Raw genomic sequence first — 21,068 nt, forward strand, 5'->3', positions numbered from 1 at the left:
GAGTGTCTCTTTCTGGAGTAAGCCTGTTGCTGGAGTGATGATGTTTATGGATTCAGGCTGATTATGTTTATGAGTGAAACTGTTTCTGGAGAGAGTCTGTTTTTGGTGTGTGTATCTTCTTCGATTTAGCCTGTTTCTGGAGTATGTCCAGTTCTGGAGTGTGTCTGTTTCTGGAATGAGTCTCTTTGTGGAGAGAGTCTGCTGCTGGAGTGGTTATGTTAATGTATTGTTTCAGATTATTATGTGACCATGTTTCTTGAGTGAATCTGTTTCTGGAGAGATTCTGTTTCTGGTATGAGTCTGTTTTTATATTGAGTCCGTTTCCTTAGAGAATCTATTTCTGGAGAGAGTCTGTTTCTGGAGTGAGTCTGTTTCTGGAGAAGGTCTGTTTCTGAAGAGAGTCTGTTTCTGGTGTGAGTCTGTTTCTGGAGTTAGTCTGCTTCTGGTGTGTTTATGTTTATGGAGTGAATGTGATTCGTATGTCACCATTTTTATTTAGTTTATCTGTTTCTGGAGAGAGTATGTTTCTTGAGTGTGCCTGTTTCTGAAGTGTGTCTGTTTTTTGAGTGATTCTGTTTCTGGAGATTGTCTGTTTCTGGAGAGTGTCTGTTTCTTACATGATTCTGAATATGACGTGAGCCTGCTTTTGGAATTAGTATGTTCCTGGAGTGAGTGTCTTTCTGTATTGAGTGTTTCTGGAATGAGTCTCTTTTTGGATTGTGTGTTTGTGGAATGAGTCTCTTTGTGGATAGAGTTTGCTGCTGGAGTGATTATGTTTGTGGAGTGTTTCAAATTCTTATGTGAACATGTTTCTTGAGTGAATCTCTTTCTGGAGAGAGCCTGTTTATGGAGTGAGCCTGTTTCAGTAGTGGGTCTGTTTCTGGTGTGAATCTCCTTCTGGAGTGATTATGTTTATGGAGTGAATGTGATTCTTACGTCACCATTTTTATTTAGTCTCTCTGATTCTAGAGGGAGTATGTTCTGGAGTGTGTCTGTTTCTGAATTGTGTCTGTTTTTGAGTGATTCTGTTTCTGGAGAGTGTCTGTTCCTGGAGAGTGTCTGTTTCTTAAATGATTCTGAATCTGACGTGAGCCTGCTTATGGAATCAGTTTGTTCCTGGAGTGAGTGTCTTTCTGGATTGAGTGTTTTTTGAATGAGACTCCTTTTGGATTGTGTGTTTCTGGAATGAATCTTTTTGTGGAGAGAGTCTGCTGCTGGAGTGATTATGTTTGTGGAGTGTTTCAGATTCTTATGTGACCATTATTCTTCAGTGAATTTGTTTCTGGTGAGACTCTGTTTCTGGAGAGAGGCTGTTTCTGAAGAGAGTCTGTTTTTGGAGTGAGTCTGCTTCTAGTGTGATTATGTTGATGGAGTGAATGTGATTCGTATGTCACCATTTTTATTTAGTTTATCTGTTTCTGGAGAAAGTATGTACCTGGAGTGTGCCTGTTTCTGAAGTGTGTCTGTGTTTTGAGAGATTCTCTTTCTGGAGAGTGTCTGTTCCTGGAGAGTGTCTGTTTCTTAAATTATTCTGAATCTGACGTGAGCCTGCTTCTGGAATCAGTTTGTTCCTGGAGTGAGTGTCTTTCTGGATTGAGTGTTTCTGGGATGAGTAAATTTGTGTGAGAGAGTCTGCTGCTGGAGTGATGATGTTTGTGGAGTGTTTCAGATTCTTATGTGACCATGTTTCGTGAGTAAATCTGTTTCTAGAATGAGTCTGATTCTGGAGAGTATTCGTTTCTGGAGTGTGTCTTTTTCTGAATTGTGTCTGTTTTTTGAGTGATTCTGTTTCTGGAGAGTGTCTGTTTCTGGAGGGTGTCTGTTTCTTACATGATTCTGAACCTGACGTGGGTCTGCTTCTTGAATCAGTCTGTTCCTGGAGTGAGTCTCTTTCTGGATTGAGTGTTTCTGGAATGAGTCTCTTTCTGGATTGAGTCGTTCTGGAATGAGTTTCTTTGTTGAGAGTGTCTGCTGCTGGCGTGATTATGTTGGTGGAGTGTTCCTGGAGAGTGTTTGTTTCTTGGGAGTGTCTGTTTCTCATATGGGTCTTAATCTGAAATGAGTCTGCTTCTGCAATGAGTCGATTTCTGGAGTGATTATGTTTATGGAGTGATTCTGATTCTGACGTGACGATGTTTCTGGAGCGTGTATGTTTCTGGAAAGAGTCTTTTCTGGAGAGAGTCTGTTTCTAGAGTAGTCCTTTTCTGGATTGAGTGTGTTTCTGGATAGTGTCCTTTTCTGGAGATTGTCTGTTTCTGGAGTAAGCCTCTTTCCGGAGAGACCCTCTTTGGGGAGTGATACTGTTTATGGATTGAGTATATTTCTTATGTGACCATGTTTTCTGAGTGTATCTGTTTATGGAGAGTGTCTTTTTTATGAGTGAATCTCTTTCTCGAGAGTATCTGTTTCTGAATAGTGTCTGTTTTTGAGTGGTTCTGTTTCTGGAATCGGTCTGTTCCTGGATTGAGTGTCTTTCTGTATTGAGCGTTTCTGGAATGAGTCTCCTTTTGGATTGTGTGTTTCTGGAATGAGTCTCTTTGTGGAGAGAGTCTGCTGATGGAGTGATTATGTTTGAGGAGTGTTTCAGATTCTTATGTGACCATTATTCTTCAGTGAATTTGTTTCTGGTGAGACTCTGTTTCTGGAGAGAGTCTGTTTCTGAAGAGAATCTGTTTTTGGAGTGAGTCTGCTTCTGTTGTGATGATGTCGATGGAGTGAATGGGATTCGTATGTCACCATTTATATTTAGTTTATCTGTTTCTGGAGAGAGTATGATTCTGGAGTGTGTCTGTTTCTGAATTGTGTCTGTTTTTTGAGTGATTCTGTTTCTGGAGATTGTTTGTTTCTGGAGAGTGTCTGTTTCTTACATGATTCTGAACCTGACGTGGGTCTGCTTCTGGAATCAGTCTGTTCCTGGAGTGAGTCTCTTTCTGGATTGAGTGTTTCTGGAATGAGTCTCTTTCTGGATTGAGTCGTTCAGGAATGAGTTTCTTTGTTGAGTGTGTCTGCTGCTGGAGTGATTATGTTGGTGGGGTGTTTCCGGAGAGTGTTTGTTTCTTGGGAGTGTCTGTTTCTCATATGGGTCTTAATCTGAAGTGAGTCTGCTTTTGCAATGAGTCGGTTTCTGGAGTGATTCTGTTTATGGAGTGATTCTAATTCTGACGTTATGATGTTTCTGGAGCGTGTTTGTTTCTGGAAGGAGTCTGTTTCTGGAGAGAGTCTGTTTCTGGAGTGAGTCCGTTTCTGGATTGGGTCTGTTTCTGGATAGTGTCCTTTTCTGGGGATTGTCTGTTTCTGGAGTAAGCCTCTTTCTGGAGAGACCCTCTTTCGGGAGTGATACTGTTTATGGAATGAGTATGTTTCTTATGTGACCATGTTTTCTGAGTGTATCTGTTTCTGGAGTGTGTATTTTTTTTTAGTGAATCTCTTTCTGGGGAGTATTTGTTTCTGAATAGTGTCTGTTTTTGAGTGATTCTGTTTCTGGAGAGTGTCTGTTCCTGGAGAGTGTCTGTTTCTTAAATGATTCTGAATCTGACCTGAGCCTGATGTTTGGAATCAGTTTGTTTCTGGAGTGAGTGTCTTTCTGGATTGAGTGTTCCTGGAAAGAGTCTCTTTTTGGATGGAGTGTTTCTGGAATGACTCTCTTTTTGGAGAGAGTCTGCTGCTGGAGTGATTATGTTTGTGGAGTGTTTCAAATTCTTAAGTGACCATGTTTCTTGAATAAATCTGTTTCTGGAGAGAGTCTGTTTCTGGATAGTGTCCTTTTTTGGAGATTGTCTGTTTCTGGAGTAAGCCTCTTTCTGGAGAGACCCTCTTTCGGGAGTGATTCTGTTTATGGATTGAGTATGATTCTTATGTGACCATGTTTTCTGAGTGTATCTGTTTCTGGAGTGTGTCTGTTTGTTGAGTGAATCTGCTTCTGGAGAGTGTCTGTTACTGGAGAGTGTCTCTTTCTGGAGTAAGCCTGTTGCTGGAGTGATGATGTTTATGGATTCAGGCTGATTATGTTTATGAGTGAAACTGTTTCTGGAGAGAGTCTGTTTTTGGTGTGTGTATCTTCTTCGATTTAGCCTGTTTCTGGAGTATGTCCAGTTCTGGAGTGTGTCTGTTTCTGGAATGAGTCTCTTTGTGGAGAGAGTCTGCTGCTGGAGTGGTTATGTTAATGTATTGTTTCAGATTATTATGTGACCATGTTTCTTGAGTGAATCTGTTTCTGGAGAGATTCTGTTTCTGGTATGAGTCTGTTTTTATATTGAGTCCGTTTCCTTAGAGAATCTACTTCTGGAGAGAGTCTGTTTCTGGAGTGAGTCTGTTTCTGGAGTGAGTCTGTTTCTGGAGATGGTCTGTTTCTGAAGAGAGTCCGTTTCTGGTGTGAGTCTGTTTCTGGAGTTAGTCTGCTTCTGGTGTGTTTATGTTTATGGAGTGAATGTGATTCGTATGTCACCATTTTTATTTAGTTTATCTGTTTCTGGAGAGGGTATGTTTCTTGAGTGTGCCTGTTTCTGAAGTGTGTCTGTTTTTTGAGTGATTCTGTTTCTGGAGATTGTCTGTTTCTGGAGAGTGTCTGTTTCTTACATGATTCTGAATATGACGTGAGCCTGCTTTTGGAATTAGTATGTTCCTGGAGTGAGTGTCTTTCTGTATTGAGTGTTTCTGGAATGAGTCTCTTTTTGGATTGTGTGTTTGTGGAATGAGTCTCTTTGTGGATAGAGTTTGCTGCTGGAGTGATTATGTTTGTGGAGTGTTTCAAATTCTTATGTGAACATGTTTCTTGAGTGAATCTCTTTCTGGAGAGAGCCTGTTTATGGAGTGAGCCTGTTTCAGTAGTGGGTCTGTTTCTGGTGTGAATCTCCTTCTGGAGTGATTATGTTTATGGAGTGAATGTGATTCTTACGTCACCATTTTTATTTAGTCTCTCTGATTCTAGAGGGAGTATGTTCTGGAGTGTGTCTGTTTCTGAATTGTGTCTGTTTTTGAGTGATTCTGTTTCTGGAGAGTGTCTGTTCCTGGAGAGTGTCTGTTTCTTAAATGATTCTGAATCTGACGTGAGCCTGCTTATGGAATCAGTTTGTTCCTGGAGTGAATGTCTTTCTGGATTGAGTGTTTTTTGAATGAGACTCCTTTTGGATTGTGTGTTTCTGGAATGAATCTTTTTGTGGAGATAGTCTGCTGCTGGAGTGATTATGTTTGTGGAGTGTTTCAGATTCTTATGTGACCATTATTCTTCAGTGAATTTGTTTCTGGTGAGACTCTGTTTCTGGAGAGAGGCTGTTTCTGAAGAGAGTCTGTTTTTGGAGTGAGTCTGCTTCTAGTGTGATTATGTTGATGGAGTGAATGTGATTCGTATGTCACCATTTTTATTTAGTTTATCTGTTTCTGGAGAAAGTATGTACCTGGAGTGTGCCTGTTTCTGAAGTGTGTCTGTGTTTTGAGTGATTCTGTTTCTGGAGAGTGTCTGTTTCTTATATGATTCTGAATCTGACCTGAGCCTGATTTTGTAATCAGTTTGTTCCTGGAGTGAGTGACTTTCTGGATTGAGTGTTTCTGGAATGAGTCTCTTTCTGGATTGAGTGGTTCTGGAATGAGTTTCTTTGTGGAGAGAGTCTGCTGCTGGAGTGAACCTGTTTCAGTAGTCGGACTCTTTCTGGAGTGAATCTGCTTCTGGAGTGATTATGTTTATGGAGTGAATGTGATTCTCATGTCAACATTTTTATTTAGTCTATCTGATTCTAGAGGGTGTATATTTCTGGAGTGTGTCTGTTTCTGAATTGTGTCTGTTTTTGAGCGATTCTGTTTCTGGAGAGTGTCTGTTCCTGGAGAGTGTCTGTTTCTTAAATGATTCTGAATCTGACGTGACCCTGCTTCTGGAGTCAGTTTATTCCTGGAGTGAGTGTCTTTCTGGATTGAGTGTTTCTGGAATGAGTCTCTTTGCGGAGAGAGTCTGCTGCTGGAGTGATTATGTTTGTGGAGTGTTTCAGATTCTTATGTGACCATGTTTCTTGAGTGAATCTGTTTCTGGAATGAGTCTGATTCTGGAGAGAGTCTGTTTCTGGAGTTTGACTGTTTCTGAAGTGTGTCTGTTGTTTGAGTGATTCTCTTTCTGGAGAGTGTCTGTTTCTGGAGAGTGTCTGTTTCTTACATGATTCTGAATCTGACGTGAACCTGCTTTTGGAATCAGTTTGTTCCTGGAGTGAGAGTCTTTCTGTATTGAGTGTTTCTGGAATGAGCCTATTTTTGGATTGTGTGTTTCTGGAATGAGTCTCTTTGTGGATAGAGTTTGCTGCTGGAGTGATTATGTTTGTGGAGTGTTTCAAATTCTTATGTGAACATGTTTCTTGAGTGAATCTCTTTCTGGAGAGAGTCTGTTTATGGAGTGAGCCTGTTTCAGTAGTGGGTCTGTTTCTTACATGAGTCTGGATCTGAAGTGAGTCTGTTTCTCTAATGAGTCTGTTCCTATATTGAGTCTCTTTCTGGATTGAGTGTTTCTGGAATGAGACTCTTTCTGGAGAGAGTCTGCTGCTGGAGTTATTATGTTTGTGGAGTGTTTCAGATTCTTATGTGACCTTTATTCTTCAGTGAATATGTTTCTGGAGAGTCTCTGTTTCTGGAGAGAGTCTGTTTCTGAAGAGAGTCTGTTTTTGGAGTGAGTCTGCTTCTGGTGTGATTATGTTGATGCAGTGAATGTGATTCGTATGTCACCATTTTTATTTAGTTTATCTGTTTCTGGAGAGAGTATGTTTCTGAAGTCTGTCTGTTTCTGAAGTGTGTCTGTTTTTTGAGTGATTCTGTTTCTGGAGATTGTCTTTTTCTGGAGAGTGTCTGTTTCTTACATGATTCTGAATCTGACGTGAGCCTCCTTCTGGAATCAGCTTGTTCCTGGAGTGAGTGTCTTTCTGGATTGAGTGTTTCTGGAATGAGTCTCCTTTTGGATTGTGTGTTTCTGGAATGAGTCTCTTTGTGGAGAGAGTCTGCTGCTGGAGTGATTATGCTTGTGGAGTGTTTAAAATTCTTATGTGACCATGTTTCATGAGTGAATCTGTTTGTGGAGAGAGTCTGTTTCTGGAGATAGTCTGATTCTGGAGTGAGCCTGTTTCAGTAGTGGGAATGTTTCTGGAGTGAATCTGCTTCTGGAGTGATTATGTTTATGGAGTGAATGTGATTCTCATGTCACCATTTATATTTAGTCTATCTGAGTCTAGAGGGTGTATGTTTCTGGAGTGTGTCTGTTTCTGAATTTTGTATGTTTATGAGTGATTCTGTTTCTGGAGAGTGTCTGTTCCTGGAGAGTGTCTGTTTCTCAAATGATTCTGAATCTGACGTGAGCCTGCTTCTGGAGTCAGTTTATTGCTGGAGTGAGCGTCTTTCTGGATTGAGTGTTTCTGGAATGAGTCTCTTTGTGAGAGAGTCTTCTGATGGAGTGATGATGTTTGTGGAGTGTTTCAGATTCTTATGTGACAATGTTTCTTGAGTGAATCTGTTTCTGGAATGAGTCTGATTCAGGAGTGTGTCTGTTTCTGGAGAGTGTCTGTTTCTGGAGAGTGTCTGTTTCTTATATGATTCTGAATCTGACCTGAGCCTGATTTTGTAATCAGTTTGTTCCTGGAGTGAGTGACTTTCTGGATTGAGTGTTTCTGGAATGAGTCTCTTTCTGGATTGAGTGGTTCTGGAATGAGTTTCTTTGTGGAGAGAGTCTGCTGCTGGAGTGAACCTGTTTCAGTCGTCGGACTCTTTCTGGAGTGAATCTGCTTCTGGAGTGATTATGTTTATGGAGTGAATGTGATTCTCATGTCAACATTTTTATTTAGTCTATCTGATTCTAGAGGGTGTATATTTCTGGAGTGTGTCTGTTTCTGAATTGTGTCTGTTTTTGAGCGATTCTGTTTCTGGAGAGTGTCTGTTCCTGGAGAGTGTCTGTTTCTTAAATGATTCTGAATCTGACGTGACCCTGCTTCTGGAGTCAGTTTATTCCTGGAGTGAGTGTCTTTCTGGATTGAGTGTTTCTGGAATGAGTCTCTTTGCGGAGAGAGTCTGCTGCTGGAGTGATTATGTTTGTGGAGTGTTTCAGATTCTTATGTGACCATGTTTCTTGAGTGAATCTGTTTCTGGAATGAGTCTGATTCTGGAGAGAGTCTGTTTCTGGAGTTTGACTGTTTCTGAAGTGTGTCTGTTGTTTGAGTGATTCTCTTTCTGGAGAGTGTCTGTTTCTGGAGAGTGTCTGTTTCTGGAGAGTGTCTGTTTCTTATATGATTCTGAATTTGACATGAGCCTGATTTTGGAATCAGTTTGTTCCTGGAGTGAGTGTCTTTCTGGATTGAGTGTTTCTGGAATGAGTCTCCTTCTGGATTGAGTGGTTCTGGAATGAGTTTCTTTGTGGAGAGAGTCTGCTGCTGGAGTGATTATATTTGTTGAGTGTTTCAGATTCTTATGTGACCATGTTTCTTGAATGAATCTGTTTCTGGAGAGAGACTGTTTCTGGAGTGAACCTGTTGCAGTAGTCGGACTGTTTCTGGAGTGAATCTGCTTCTGGGCTGCTTATGTTTATGGAGTGAATGTGATTCTCATGTCACCATTTTTATTTAGTCTATCTGATTCTAGAGGGAGTATGTTTCTGGAGTGTGTCTGTTACTGAATTGCGTCTGTTTTTGAGTGATTCTCTTTCTGGAGAGTGTCTGTTCCTGGAGAGTGTCTGTTTCTTAAATTATTCTGAATCTGACGTGAGCCTGCTTCTGGAATCAGTTTGTTCCTGGAGTGAGTGTCTTTCTGGATTGAGTGTTTCTGGGATGAGTAAATTTGTGTGAGAGAGTCTGCTGCTGGAGTGATGATGTTTGTGGAGTGTTTCAGATTCTTATGTGACCATGTTTCTTGAGTAAATCTGTTTCTAGAATGAGTCTGATTCTGGAGAGTATTCGTTTCTGGAGTGTGTCTTTTTCTGAATTGTGTCTGTTTTTTGAGTGATTCTGTTTCTGGAGAGTGTCTGTTTCTGGAGGGTGTCTGTTTCTTACATGATTCTGAACCTGACGTGGGTCTGCTTCTGGAATCAGTCTGTTCCTGGAGTGAGTCTCTTTCTGGATTGAGTGTTTCTGGAATGAGTCTCTTTCTGGATTGAGTCGTTCTGGAATGAGTTTCTTTGTTGAGAGTGTCTGCTGCTGGCGTGATTATGTTGGTGGAGTGTTCCTGGAGAGTGTTTGTTTCTTGGGAGTGTCTGTTTCTCATATGGGTCTTAATCTGAAATGAGTCTGCTTCTGCAATGAGTCGATTTCTGGAGTGATTATGTTTATGGAGTGATTCTGATTCTGACGTGACGATGTTTCTGGAGCGTGTATGTTTCTGGAAAGAGTCTTTTCTGGAGAGAGTCTGTTTCTAGAGTAGTCCTTTTCTGGATTGAGTGTGTTTCTGGATAGTGTCCTTTTCTGGAGATTGTCTGTTTCTGGAGTAAGCCTCTTTCCGGAGAGACCCTCTTTGGGGAGTGATACTGTTTATGGATTGAGTATATTTCTTATGTGACCATGTTTTCTGAGTGTATCTGTTTATGGAGAGTGTCTTTTTTATGAGTGAATCTCTTTCTCGAGAGTATCTGTTTCTGAATAGTGTCTGTTTTTGAGTGGTTCTGTTTCTGGAATCGGTCTGTTCCTGGATTGAGTGTCTTTCTGTATTGAGCGTTTCTGGAATGAGTCTCCTTTTGGATTGTGTGTTTCTGGAATGAGTCTCTTTGTGGAGAGAGTCTGCTGATGGAGTGATTATGTTTGAGGAGTGTTTCAGATTCTTATGTGACCATTATTCTTCAGTGAATTTGTTTCTGGTGAGACTCTGTTTCTGGAGAGAGTCTGTTTCTGAAGAGAATCTGTTTTTGGAGTGAGTCTGCTTCTGTTGTGATGATGTCGATGGAGTGAATGGGATTCGTATGTCACCATTTATATTTAGTTTATCTGTTTCTGGAGAGAGTATGATTCTGGAGTGTGTCTGTTTCTGAATTGTGTCTGTTTTTTGAGTGATTCTGTTTCTGGAGATTGTTTGTTTCTGGAGAGTGTCTGTTTCTTACATGATTCTGAACCTGACGTGGGTCTGCTTCTGGAATCAGTCTGTTCCTGGAGTGAGTCTCTTTCTGGATTGAGTGTTTCTGGAATGAGTCTCTTTCTGGATTGAGTCGTTCTGGAATGAGTTTCTTTGTTGAGTGTGTCTGCTGCTGGAGTGATTATGTTGGTGGGGTGTTTCTGGAGAGTGTTTGTATCTTGGGAGTGTCTGTTTCTCATATGGGTCTTAATCTGAAGTGAGTCTGCTTTTGCAATGAGTCGGTTTCTGGAGTGATTCTGTTTATGGAGTGATTCTAATTCTGACGTTATGATGTTTCTGGAGCGTGTTTGTTTCTGGAAGGAGTCTGTTTCTGGAGAGAGTCTGTTTCTGGAGTGAGTCCGTTTCTGGATTGGGTCTGTTTCTGGATAGTGTCCTTTTCTGGGGATTGTCTGTTTATGGAGTAAGCCTCTTTCTGGAGAGACCCTCTTTCGGGAGTGATACTGTTTATGGAATGAGTATGTTTCTTATGTGACCATGTTTTCTGAGTGTATCTGTTTCTGGAGTGTGTATTTTTTTTTAGTGAATCTCTTTCTGGGGAGTATTTGTTTCTGAATAGTGTCTGTTTTTGAGTGATTCTGTTTCTGGAGAGTGTCTGTTCCTGGAGAGTGTCTGTTTCTTAAATGATTCTGAATCTGACCTGAGCCTGATTTTTGGAATCAGTTTGTTTCTGGAGTGAGTGTCTTTCTGGATTGAGTGTTCCTGGAAAGAGTCTCTTTTTGGATGGAGTGTTTCTGGAATGACTCTCTTTTTGGAGAGAGTCTGCTGCTGGAGTGATTATGTTTGTGGAGTGTTTCAAATTCTTAAGTGACCATGTTTCTTGAATAAATCTGTTTCTGGAGAGAGTCTGTTTCTGGATAGTGTCCTTTTTTGGAGATTGTCTGTTTCTGGAGTAAGCCTCTTTCTGGAGAGACCCTCTTTCGGGAGTGATTCTGTTTATGGATTGAGTATGATTCTTATGTGACCATGTTTTCTGAGTGTATCTGTTTCTGGAGTGTGTCTGTTTGTTGAGTGAATCTGCTTCTGGAGAGTGTCTGTTACTGGAGAGTGTCTCTTTCTGGAGTAAGCCTGTTGCTGGAGTGATGATGTTTATGGATTCAGGCTGATTATGTTTATGAGTGAAACTGTTTCTGGAGAGAGTCTGTTTTTGGTGTGTGTATCTTCTTCGATTTAGCCTGTTTCTGGAGTATGTCCAGTTCTGGAGTGTGTCTGTTTCTGGAATGAGTCTCTTTGTGGAGAGAGTCTGCTGCTGGAGTGGTTATGTTAATGTATTGTTTCAGATTATTATGTGACCATGTTTCTTGAGTGAATCTGTTTCTGGAGAGATTCTGTTTCTGGTATGAGTCTGTTTTTATATTGAGTCCGTTTCCTTAGAGAATCTATTTCTGGAGAGAGTCTGTTTCTGGAGTGAGTCTGTTTCTGGAGAAGGTCTGTTTCTGAAGAGAGTCTGTTTCTGGTGTGAGTCTGTTTCTGGAGTTAGTCTGCTTCTGGTGTGTTTATGTTTATGGAGTGAATGTGATTCGTATGTCACCATTTTTATTTAGTTTATCTGTTTCTGGAGAGAGTATGTTTCTTGAGTGTGCCTGTTTCTGAAGTGTGTCTGTTTTTTGAGTGATTCTGTTTCTGGAGATTGTCTGTTTCTGGAGAGTGTCTGTTTCTTACATGATTCTGAATATGACGTGAGCCTGCTTTTGGAATTAGTATGTTCCTGGAGTGAGTGTCTTTCTGTATTGAGTGTTTCTGGAATGAGTCTCTTTTTGGATTGTGTGTTTGTGGAATGAGTCTCTTTGTGGATAGAGTTTGCTGCTGGAGTGATTATGTTTGTGGAGTGTTTCAAATTCTTATGTGAACATGTTTCTTGAGTGAATCTCTTTCTGGAGAGAGCCTGTTTATGGAGTGAGCCTGTTTCAGTAGTGGGTCTGTTTCTGGTGTGAATCTCCTTCTGGAGTGATTATGTTTATGGAGTGAATGTGATTCTTACGTCACCATTTTTATTTAGTCTCTCTGATTCTAGAGGGAGTATGTTCTGGAGTGTGTCTGTTTCTGAATTGTGTCTGTTTTTGAGTGATTCTGTTTCTGGAGAGTGTCTGTTCCTGGAGAGTGTCTGTTTCTTAAATGATTCTGAATCTGACGTGAGCCTGCTTATGGAATCAGTTTGTTCCTGGAGTGAGTGTCTTTCTGGATTGAGTGTTTTTTGAATGAGACTCCTTTTGGATTGTGTGTTTCTGGAATGAATCTTTTTGTGGAGAGAGTCTGCTGCTGGAGTGATTATGTTTGTGGAGTGTTTCAGATTCTTATGTGACCATTATTCTTCAGTGAATTTGTTTCTGGTGAGACTCTGTTTCTGGAGAGAGCCTGTTTCTGAAGAGAGTCTGTTTTTGGAGTGAGTCTGCTTCTAGTGTGATTATGTTGATGGAGTGAATGTGATTCGTATGTCACCATTTTTATTTAGTTTATCTGTTTCTGGAGAAAGTATGTACCTGGAGTGTGCCTGTTTCTGAAGTGTGTCTGTGTTTTGAGTGATTCTGTTTCTGGAGAGTGTCTGTTTCTTACATGATTCTGAATCTGACGTGAGTCTGCTTCTGGAATCAGCTTGTTACTGCAGTGAGTGTCTTTCTGGATTGAGTGTTTCTGGAGTGAGTCTCTTTTTGGATTGTGTGTTTCTGGAATGTGTCTCTTTGTGGAGTGAGTCTGCTTCTGGTGTGATTATGTTGATGGAGTGAATGTGATTCATATGTCATAATTTTTATTTAGTTTATCTCTTTCTGGAGTGTGTCAGTTTCTGAATAGTGTCTGTTTTTGAGTGATTCTGTTTCTGGAGAGTGTCTGTTCCTGGAGAGTGTCTGTTTCTTAAATGATTCTGAATCTGACGTGAGCCTGCTTTTGGAATCAGTTTGTTCCTGGAGTGAGTGTGTTTCTGGATTGAGTGTTTCTGGAATGAGTCTCTTTTTGGATGGAGTATTTCTGGAATGACTCTCTTTTTGGAGAGAGTCTGCTGCTGGAGTGATTATGTTTGTGGAGTGTTTCAGATTCTTATGTGACCATGTTTCTTGAGTGTATCTGTTTCTGGAGAGAGTCTCTTTCTGGATAGTGTCCTTTTCTGGAGATTGTCTGTTTCTGGAGTAAGCCTCTTTCTGGAGAGACCCTCTTTCGGGAGTGATACTGTTTATGGATTGTGTATGTTTCTTATGTGACCATGTTTTCTGATGTATCTGTTTCTGGAGTGTGTCTATTTTTTGAGTGAATCTCTTTCTGGAGAGTGTCTGTTTCTGGAGAGTGTCTCTTTCTGGAGTAAGCCTGTTACTGGAGTGATTATGTTTATGGATTCAGTTTGATTATGCTTATGAGTGAAACTGTTTCTGGAGAGAGTCTATTTCTGGTATGAGTCTGTTTTTATATTGAGTCTGTTTCTGGATAGAGTCTATCTCTGGAGAGAGTCTGTCTCTGGAGAGAGTCTGTTTCTGAAGTGAGTCTGTTTCTGGAATGAGTCTGTTCCTGGAGCGAGTCTGTTTCTGGAGTGAGTCTGTTTCTGGAGAGAGTCTGTTTCTGAAGTGAGTTTGTTTCTGGAGAAAGTCTGTTTCTGGAGTGTGTCCGTTTCTGGATTGAGTCTGTTTCTGGACAGTGTCCTTTTCCGGAGATTGTCTGTTTCTTGAGTAAGCCTCTTTCTGGAGAGACCCTCGTTCGGGAGTGATACTGTTTATGGATTGTGTATGTTTCTTATGTGACCATGTTTTCAGAGTGTATCTGTTTCTGGAGTGAGTCTATATTTTGAGTGAATCTCTTTCTGGAGAGTGTCTCTTTCTGGAGTAAGTCTGTTACTGGAGTGATTATGTTTATGGAATCAGGTTGATTATGCTTATGAGTGAAAATGTTTCTGGAGAGAGTCTGTTTTTGGTGTGTGTCTCTTCTTCGATTTAGCCTTTTTCTGGAGTATGTCCAGTTCTGGTGTGTGTCTGTTTCTGGAATGAGTCTCTTTGTGGAGAGAGTCTGCTGCTGGAGTGATTATGCTTGTGGAGTTTTTCAGATTCCTATGTGACAATGTTTCTTGAGCGTACCTGTTTCTGGAGAGAGTCTGTTTCTTTTGTGTGCCTGTTTAAGTAGTGGGACTGTTTCTGGAGTGAATCTGATTCTGGAGTTATTATGTTTATGGAGTGAATGTGATTCTTATGGCACCATTTTTATTTAGTCTATCTGATTCTAGAGGGAGTATATTTCTGAAGTGAGCCTGTTACTGAATTGCGTCTGTTTTTGAGCGATTCTGTTTCTGGAGAGTGTCTGTTCCTGGAGAGTGTCTGTTTCTTAAATGATTCTGAATCTGACGTGACCCTGCTTCTGGAGTCAGTTTATTCCTGGAGTGAGTGTCTTTCTGGATTGAGTGTTTCTGGAATGAGTCTCTTTGCGGAGAGAGTCTGCTGCTGGAGTGATTATGTTTGTGGAGTGTTTCAGATTCTTATGTGACCATGTTTCTTGAGTGAATCTGTTTCTGGAATGAGTCTGATTCTGGAGAGAGTCTGTTTCTGGAGTTTGACTGTTTCTGAAGTGTGTCTGTTGTTTGAGTGATTCTCTTTCTGGAGAGTGTCTGTTTCTGGAGTTTGACTGTTTCTGAAGTGTGTCTGTTGTTTGAGTGATTCTCTTTCTGGAGAGTGTCTGTTTCTGGAGAGTGTCTGTTTCTGGAGAGTGTCTGTTTCTTATATGATTCTGAATTTGACATGAGCCTGATTTTGGAATCAGTTTGTTCCTGGAGTGAGTGTCTTTCTGGATTGAGTGTTTCTGGAATGAGTCTCCTTCTGGATTGAGTGGTTCTGGAATGAGTTTCTTTGTGGAGAGAGTCTGCTGCTGTAGTGATTATATTTGTTGAGTGTTTCAGATTCTTATGTGACCATGTTTCTTGAATGAATCTGTTTCTGGAGAGAGACTGTTTCTGGAGTGAACCTGTTGCAGTAGTCGGACTGTTTCTGGAGTGAATCTGCTTCTGGGCTGCTTATGTTTATGGAGTGAATGTGATTCTCATGTCACCATTTTTATTTAGTCTATCTGATTCTAGAGGGAGTATGTTTCTGGAGTGTGTCTGTTACTGAATTGCGTCTGTTTTTGAGTGATTCTCTTTCTGGAGAGTGTCTGTTCCTGGAGAGTGTCTGTTTCTTAAATTATTCTGAATCTGACGTGAGCCTGCTTCTGGAATCAGTTTGTTCCTGGAGTGAGTGTCTTTCTGGATTGAGTGTTTCTGGGATGAGTAAATTTGTGTGAGAGAGTCTGCTGCTGGAGTGATGATGTTTGTGGAGTGTTTCAGATTCTTATGTGACCATGTTTCTTGAGTAAATCTGTTTCTAGAATGAGTCTGATTCTGGAGAGTATTCGTTTCTGGAGTGTGTCTTTTTCTGAATTGTGTCTGTTTTTTGAGTGATTCTGTTTCTGGAGAGTGTCTGTTTCTGGAGGGTGTCTGTTTCTTACATGATTCTGAACCTGACGTGGGTCTGCTTCTGGAATCAGTCTGTTCCTGGAGTGAGTCTCTTTCTGGATTGAGTGTTTCTGGAATGAGTCTCTTTCTGGATTGAGTCGTTCTGGAATGAGTTTCTTTGTTGAGAGTGTCTGCTGCTGGCGTGATTATGTTGGTGGAGTGTTCCTGGAGAGTGTTTGTTTCTTGGGAGTGTCTGTTTCTCATATGGGTCTTAATCTGAAATGAGTCTGCTTCTGCAATGAGTCGATTTCTGGAGTGATTATGTTTATGGAGTGATTCTGATTCTGACGTGACGATGTTTCTGGAGCGTGTATGTTTCTGGAAAGAGTCTTTTCTGGAGAGAGTCTGTTTCTAGAGTGAGTCCTTTTCTGGATTGAGTGTGTTTCTGGATAGTGTCCTTTTCTGGAGATTGTCTGTTTCTGGAGTAAGCCTCTTTCCGGAGAGACCCTCTTTGGGGAGTGATACTGTTTATGGATTGAGTATATTTCTTATGTGACCATGTTTTCTGAGTGTATCTGTTTATGGAGAGTGTCTTTTTTATGAGTGAATCTCTTTCTCGAGAGTATCTGTTTCTGAATAGTGTCTGTTTTTGAGTGGTTCTGTTTCTGGAATCGGTCTGTTCCTGGATTGAGTGTCTTTCTGTATTGAGCGTTTCTGGAATGAGTCTCCTTTTGGATTGTGTGTTTCTGGAATGAGTCTCTTTGTGGAGAGAGTCTGCTGATGGAGTGATTATGTTTGAGGAGTGTTTCAGATTCTTATGTGACCATTATTCTTCAGTGAATTTGTTTCTGGTGAGACTCTGTTTCTGGAGAGAGTCTGTTTCTGAAGAGAATCTGTTTTTGGAGTGAGTCTGCTTCTGTTGTGATGATGTCGATGGAGTGAATGGGATTCGTATGTCACCATTTATATTTAGTTTATCTGTTTCTGGAGAGAGTATGATTCTGGAGTGTGTCTGTTTCTGAATTGTGTCTGTTTTTTGAGTGATTCTGTTTCTGGAGATTGTTTGTTTCTGGAGAGTGTCTGTTTCTTACATGATTCTGAACCTGACGTGGGTCTGCTTCTGGAATCAGTCTGTTCCTGGAGTGAGTCTCTTTCTGGATTGAGTCGTTCAGGAATGAGTTTCTTTGTTGAGTGTGTCTGCTGCTGGAGTGATTATGTTGGTGGGGTGTTTCCGGAGAGTGTTTGTTTCTTGGGAGTGTCTGTTTCTCATATGGGTCTTAATCTGAAGTGAGTCTGCTTTTGCAATGAGTCGGTTTCTGGAGTGATTCTGTTTATGGAGTGATTCTAATTCTGACGTTATGATGTTTCTGGAGCGTGTTTGTTTCTGGAAGGAGTCTGTTTCTGGAGAGAGTCTGTTTCTGGAGTGAGTCCGTTTCTGGATTGGGTCTGTTTCTGGATAGTGTCCTTTTCTGGGGATTGTCTGTTTCTGGAGTAAGCCTCTTTCTGGAGAGACCCTCTTTCGGGAGTGATACTGTTTATGGAATGAGTATGTTTCTTATGTGACCATGTTTTCTGAGTGTATCTGTTTCTGGAGTGTGTATTTTTTTTTAGTGAATCTCTTTCTGGGGAGTATTTGTTTCTGAATAGTGTCTGTTTTTGAGTGATTCTGTTTCTGGAGAGTGTCTGTTCCTGGAGAGTGTCTGTTTCTTAAATGATTCTGAATCTGACCTGAGCCTGATTTTTGGAATCAGTTTGTTTCTGGAGTGAGTGTCTTTCTGGATTGAGTGTTCCTGGAAAGAGTCTCTTTTTGGATGGAGTGTTTCTGGAATGACTCTCTTTTTGGAGAGAGTCTGCTGCTGGAGTGATTATGTTTGTGGAGTGTTTCAAATTCTTAAGTGACCATGTTTCTTGAATAAATCTGTTTCTGGAGAGAGTCTGTTTCTGGATAGTGTCCTTTTTTGGAGATTGTCTGTTTCTGGAGTAAGCCTCTTTCTGGAGAGACCCTCTTTCGGGAGTGATTCTGTTTATGGATTGAGTATGATTCTTATGTGACCATGTTTTCTGAGTGTATCTGTTTCTGGAGTGTGTCTGTTTGTTGAGTGAATCTGCTTCTGGAGAGTGTCTGTTACTGGAGAGTGTCTCTTTCTGGAGTAAGCCTGTTGCTGGAGTGATGATGTTTATGGATTCAGGCGGATTATGTTTATGAGTGAAACTGTTTCTGGAGAGAGTCTGTTTTTGGTGTGTGTATCTTCTTCGATTTAGCCTGTTTCTGGAGTATGTCCAGTTCTGGAGTGTGTCTGTTTCTGGAATGAGTCTCTTTGTGGAGAGAGTCTGCTGCTGGAGTGGTTATGTTAATGTATTGTTTCAGATTATTATGTGACCATGTTTCTTGAGTGAATCTGTTTCTGGAGAGATTCTGTTTCTGGTATGAGTCTGTTTTTATATTGAGTCCGTTTCCTTAGAGAATCTATTTCTGGAGAGAGTCTGTTTCTGGAGTGAGTCTGTTTCTGGAGAAGGTCTGTTTCTGAAGAGAGTCTGTTTCTGGTGTGAGTCTGTTTCTGGAGTTAGTCTGCTTCTGGTGTGTTTATGTTTATGGAGTGAATGTGATTCGTATGTCACCATTTTTATTTAGTTTATCTGTTTCTGGAGAGAGTATGTTTCTTGAGTGTGCCTGTTTCTGAAGTGTGTCTGTTTTTTGAGTGATTCTGTTTCTGGAGATTGTCTGTTTCTGGAGAGTGTCTGTTTCTTACATGATTCTGAATATGACGTGAGCCTGCTTTTGGAATTAGTATGTTCCTGGAGTGAGTGTCTTTCTGTATTGAGTGTTTCTGGAATGAGTCTCTTTTTGGATTGTGTGTTTGTGGAATGAGTCTCTTTGTGGATAGAGTTTGCTGCTGGAGTGATTATGTTTGTGGAGTGTTTCAAATTCTTATGTGAACATGTTTCTTGAGTGAATCTCTTTCTGGAGAGAGCCTGTTTATGGAGTGAGCCTGTTTCAGTAGTGGGTCTGTTTCTGGTGTGAATCTCCTTCTGGAGTGATTATGTTTATGGAGTGAATGTGATTCTTACGTCACCATTTTTATTTAGTCTCTCTGATTCTAGAGGGAGTATGTTCTGGAGTGTGTCTGTTTCTGAATTGTGTCTGTTTTTGAGTGATTCTGTTTCTGGAGAGTGTCTGTTCCTGGAGAGTGTCTGTTTCTTAAATGATTCTGAATCTGACGTGAGCCTGCTTATGGAATCAGTTTGTTCCTGGAGTGAGTGTCTTTCTGGATTGAGTGTTTTTTGAATGAGACTCCTTTTGGATTGTGTGTTTCTGGAATGAATCTTTTTGTGGAGAGAGTCTGCTGCTGGAGTGATTATGTTTGTGGAGTGTTTCAGATTCTTATGTGACCATTATTCTTCAGTGAATTTGTTTCTGGTGAGACTCTGTTTCTGGAGAGAGGCTGTTTCTGAAGAGAGTCTGTTTTTGGAGTGAGTCTGCTTCTAGTGTGATTATGTTGATGGAGTGAATGTGATTCGTATGACACCATTTTTATTTAGTTTATCTGTTTCTGGAGAAAGTATGTACCTGGAGTGTGCCTGTTTCTGAAGTGTGTCTGTGTTTTGAGAGATTCTCTTTCTGGAGAGTGTCTGTTCCTGGAGAGTGTCTGTTTCTTAAATTATTCTGAATCTGACGTGAGCCTGCTTCTGGAATCAGTTTGTTCCTGGAGTGAGTGTCTTTCTGGATTGAGTGTTTCTGGGATGAGTAAATTTGTGTGAGAGAGTCTGCTGCTGGAGTGATGATGTTTGTGGAGTGTTTCAGATTCTTATGTGACCATGTTTCGTGAGTAAATCTGTTTCTAGAATGAGTCTGATTCTGGAGAGTATTCGTTTCTGGAGTGTGTCTTTTTCTGAATTGTGTCTGTTTTTTGAGTGATTCTGTTTCTGGAGAGTGTCTGTTTCTGGAGGGTGTCTGTTTCTTACATGATTCTGAACCTGACGTGGGTCTGCTTCTGGAATCAGTCTGTTCCTGGAGTGAGTCTCTTTCTGGATTGAGTGTTTCTGGAATGAGTCTCTTTCTGGATTGAGTCGTTCTGGAATGAGTTTCTTTGTTGAGAGTGTCTGCTGCTGGCGTGATTATGTTGGTGGAGTGTTCCTGGAGAGTGTTTGTTTCTTGGGAGTGTCTGTTTCTCATATGGGTCTTAATCTGAAATGAGTCTGCTTCTGCAATGAGTCGATTTCTGGAGTGATTATGTTTATGGAGTGATTCTGATTCTGACGTGACGATGTTTCTGGAGCGTGTATGTTTCTGGAAAGAGTCTTTTCTGGAGAGAGTCTGTTTCTAGAGTGAGTCCTTTTCTGGATTGAGTGTGTTTCTGGATAGTGTCCTTTTCTGGAGATTGTCTGTTTCTGGAGTAAGCCTCTTTCCGGAGAGACCCTCTTTGGGGAGTGATACTGTTTATGGATTGAGTATATTTCTTATGTGACCATGTTTTCTGAGTGTATCTGTTTATGGAGAGTGTCTTTTTTATGAGTGAATCTCTTTCTCGAGAGTATCTGTTTCTGAATAGTGTCTGTTTTTGAGTGGTTCTGTTTCTGGAATCGGTCTGTTCCTGGATTGAGTGTCTTTCTGTATTGAGCGTTTCTGGAATGAGTCTCCTTTTGGATTGTGTGTTTCTGGAATGAGTCTCTTTGTGGAGAGAGTCTGCTGATGGAGTGATTATGTTTGAGGAGTGTTTCAGATTCTTATGTGACCATTATTCTTCAGTGAATTTGTTTCTGGTGAGACTCTGTTTCTGGAGAGAGTCTGTTTCTGAAGAGAATCTGTTTTTGGAGTGAGTCTGCTTCTGTTGTGATGATGTCGATGGAGTGAATGGGATTCGTATGTCACCATTTATATTTAGTTTATCTGTTTCTGGAGAGAGTATGATTCTGGAGTGTGTCTGTTTCTGAATTGTGTCTGTTTTTTGAGTGATTCTGTTTCTGGAGATTGTTTGTTTCTGGAGAGTGTCTGTTTCTTACATGATTCTGAACCTGACGTGGGTCTGCTTCTGGAATCAGTCTGTTCCTGGAGTGAGTCTCTTTCTGGATTGAGTGTTTCTGGAATGAGTCTCTTTCTGGATTGAGTCGTTCAGGAATGAGTTTCTTTGTTGAGTGTGTCTGCTGCTGGAGTGATTATGTTGGTGGGGTGTTTCCGGAGAGTGTTTGTTTCTTGGGAGTGTCTGTTTCTCATATGGGTCTTAATCTGAAGTGAGTCTGCTTTTGCAATGAGTCGGTTTCTGGAGTGATTCTGTTTATGGAGTGATTCTAATTCTGACGTTATGATGTTTCTGGAGCGTGTTTGTTTCTGGAAGGAGTCTGTTTCTGGAGAGAGTCTGTTTCTGGAGTGAGTCCGTTTCTGGATTGGGTCTGTTTCTGGATAGTGTCCTTTTCTGGGGATTGTCTGTTTCTGGAGTAAGCCTCTTTCTGGAGAGACCCTCTTTCGGGAGTGATACTGTTTATGGAATGAGTATGTTTCTTATGTGACCATGTTTTCTGAGTGTATCTGTTTCTGGAGTGTGTATTTTTTTTTAGTGAATCTCTTTCTGGGGAGTATTTGTTTCTGAATAGTGTCTGTTTTTGA

Source organism: Narcine bancroftii, assembly GCF_036971445.1.
Source record: "Narcine bancroftii isolate sNarBan1 chromosome 8 unlocalized genomic scaffold, sNarBan1.hap1 SUPER_8_unloc_2, whole genome shotgun sequence".
NCBI classification, from domain to species: Eukaryota; Metazoa; Chordata; class Chondrichthyes; order Torpediniformes; family Narcinidae; genus Narcine; species Narcine bancroftii.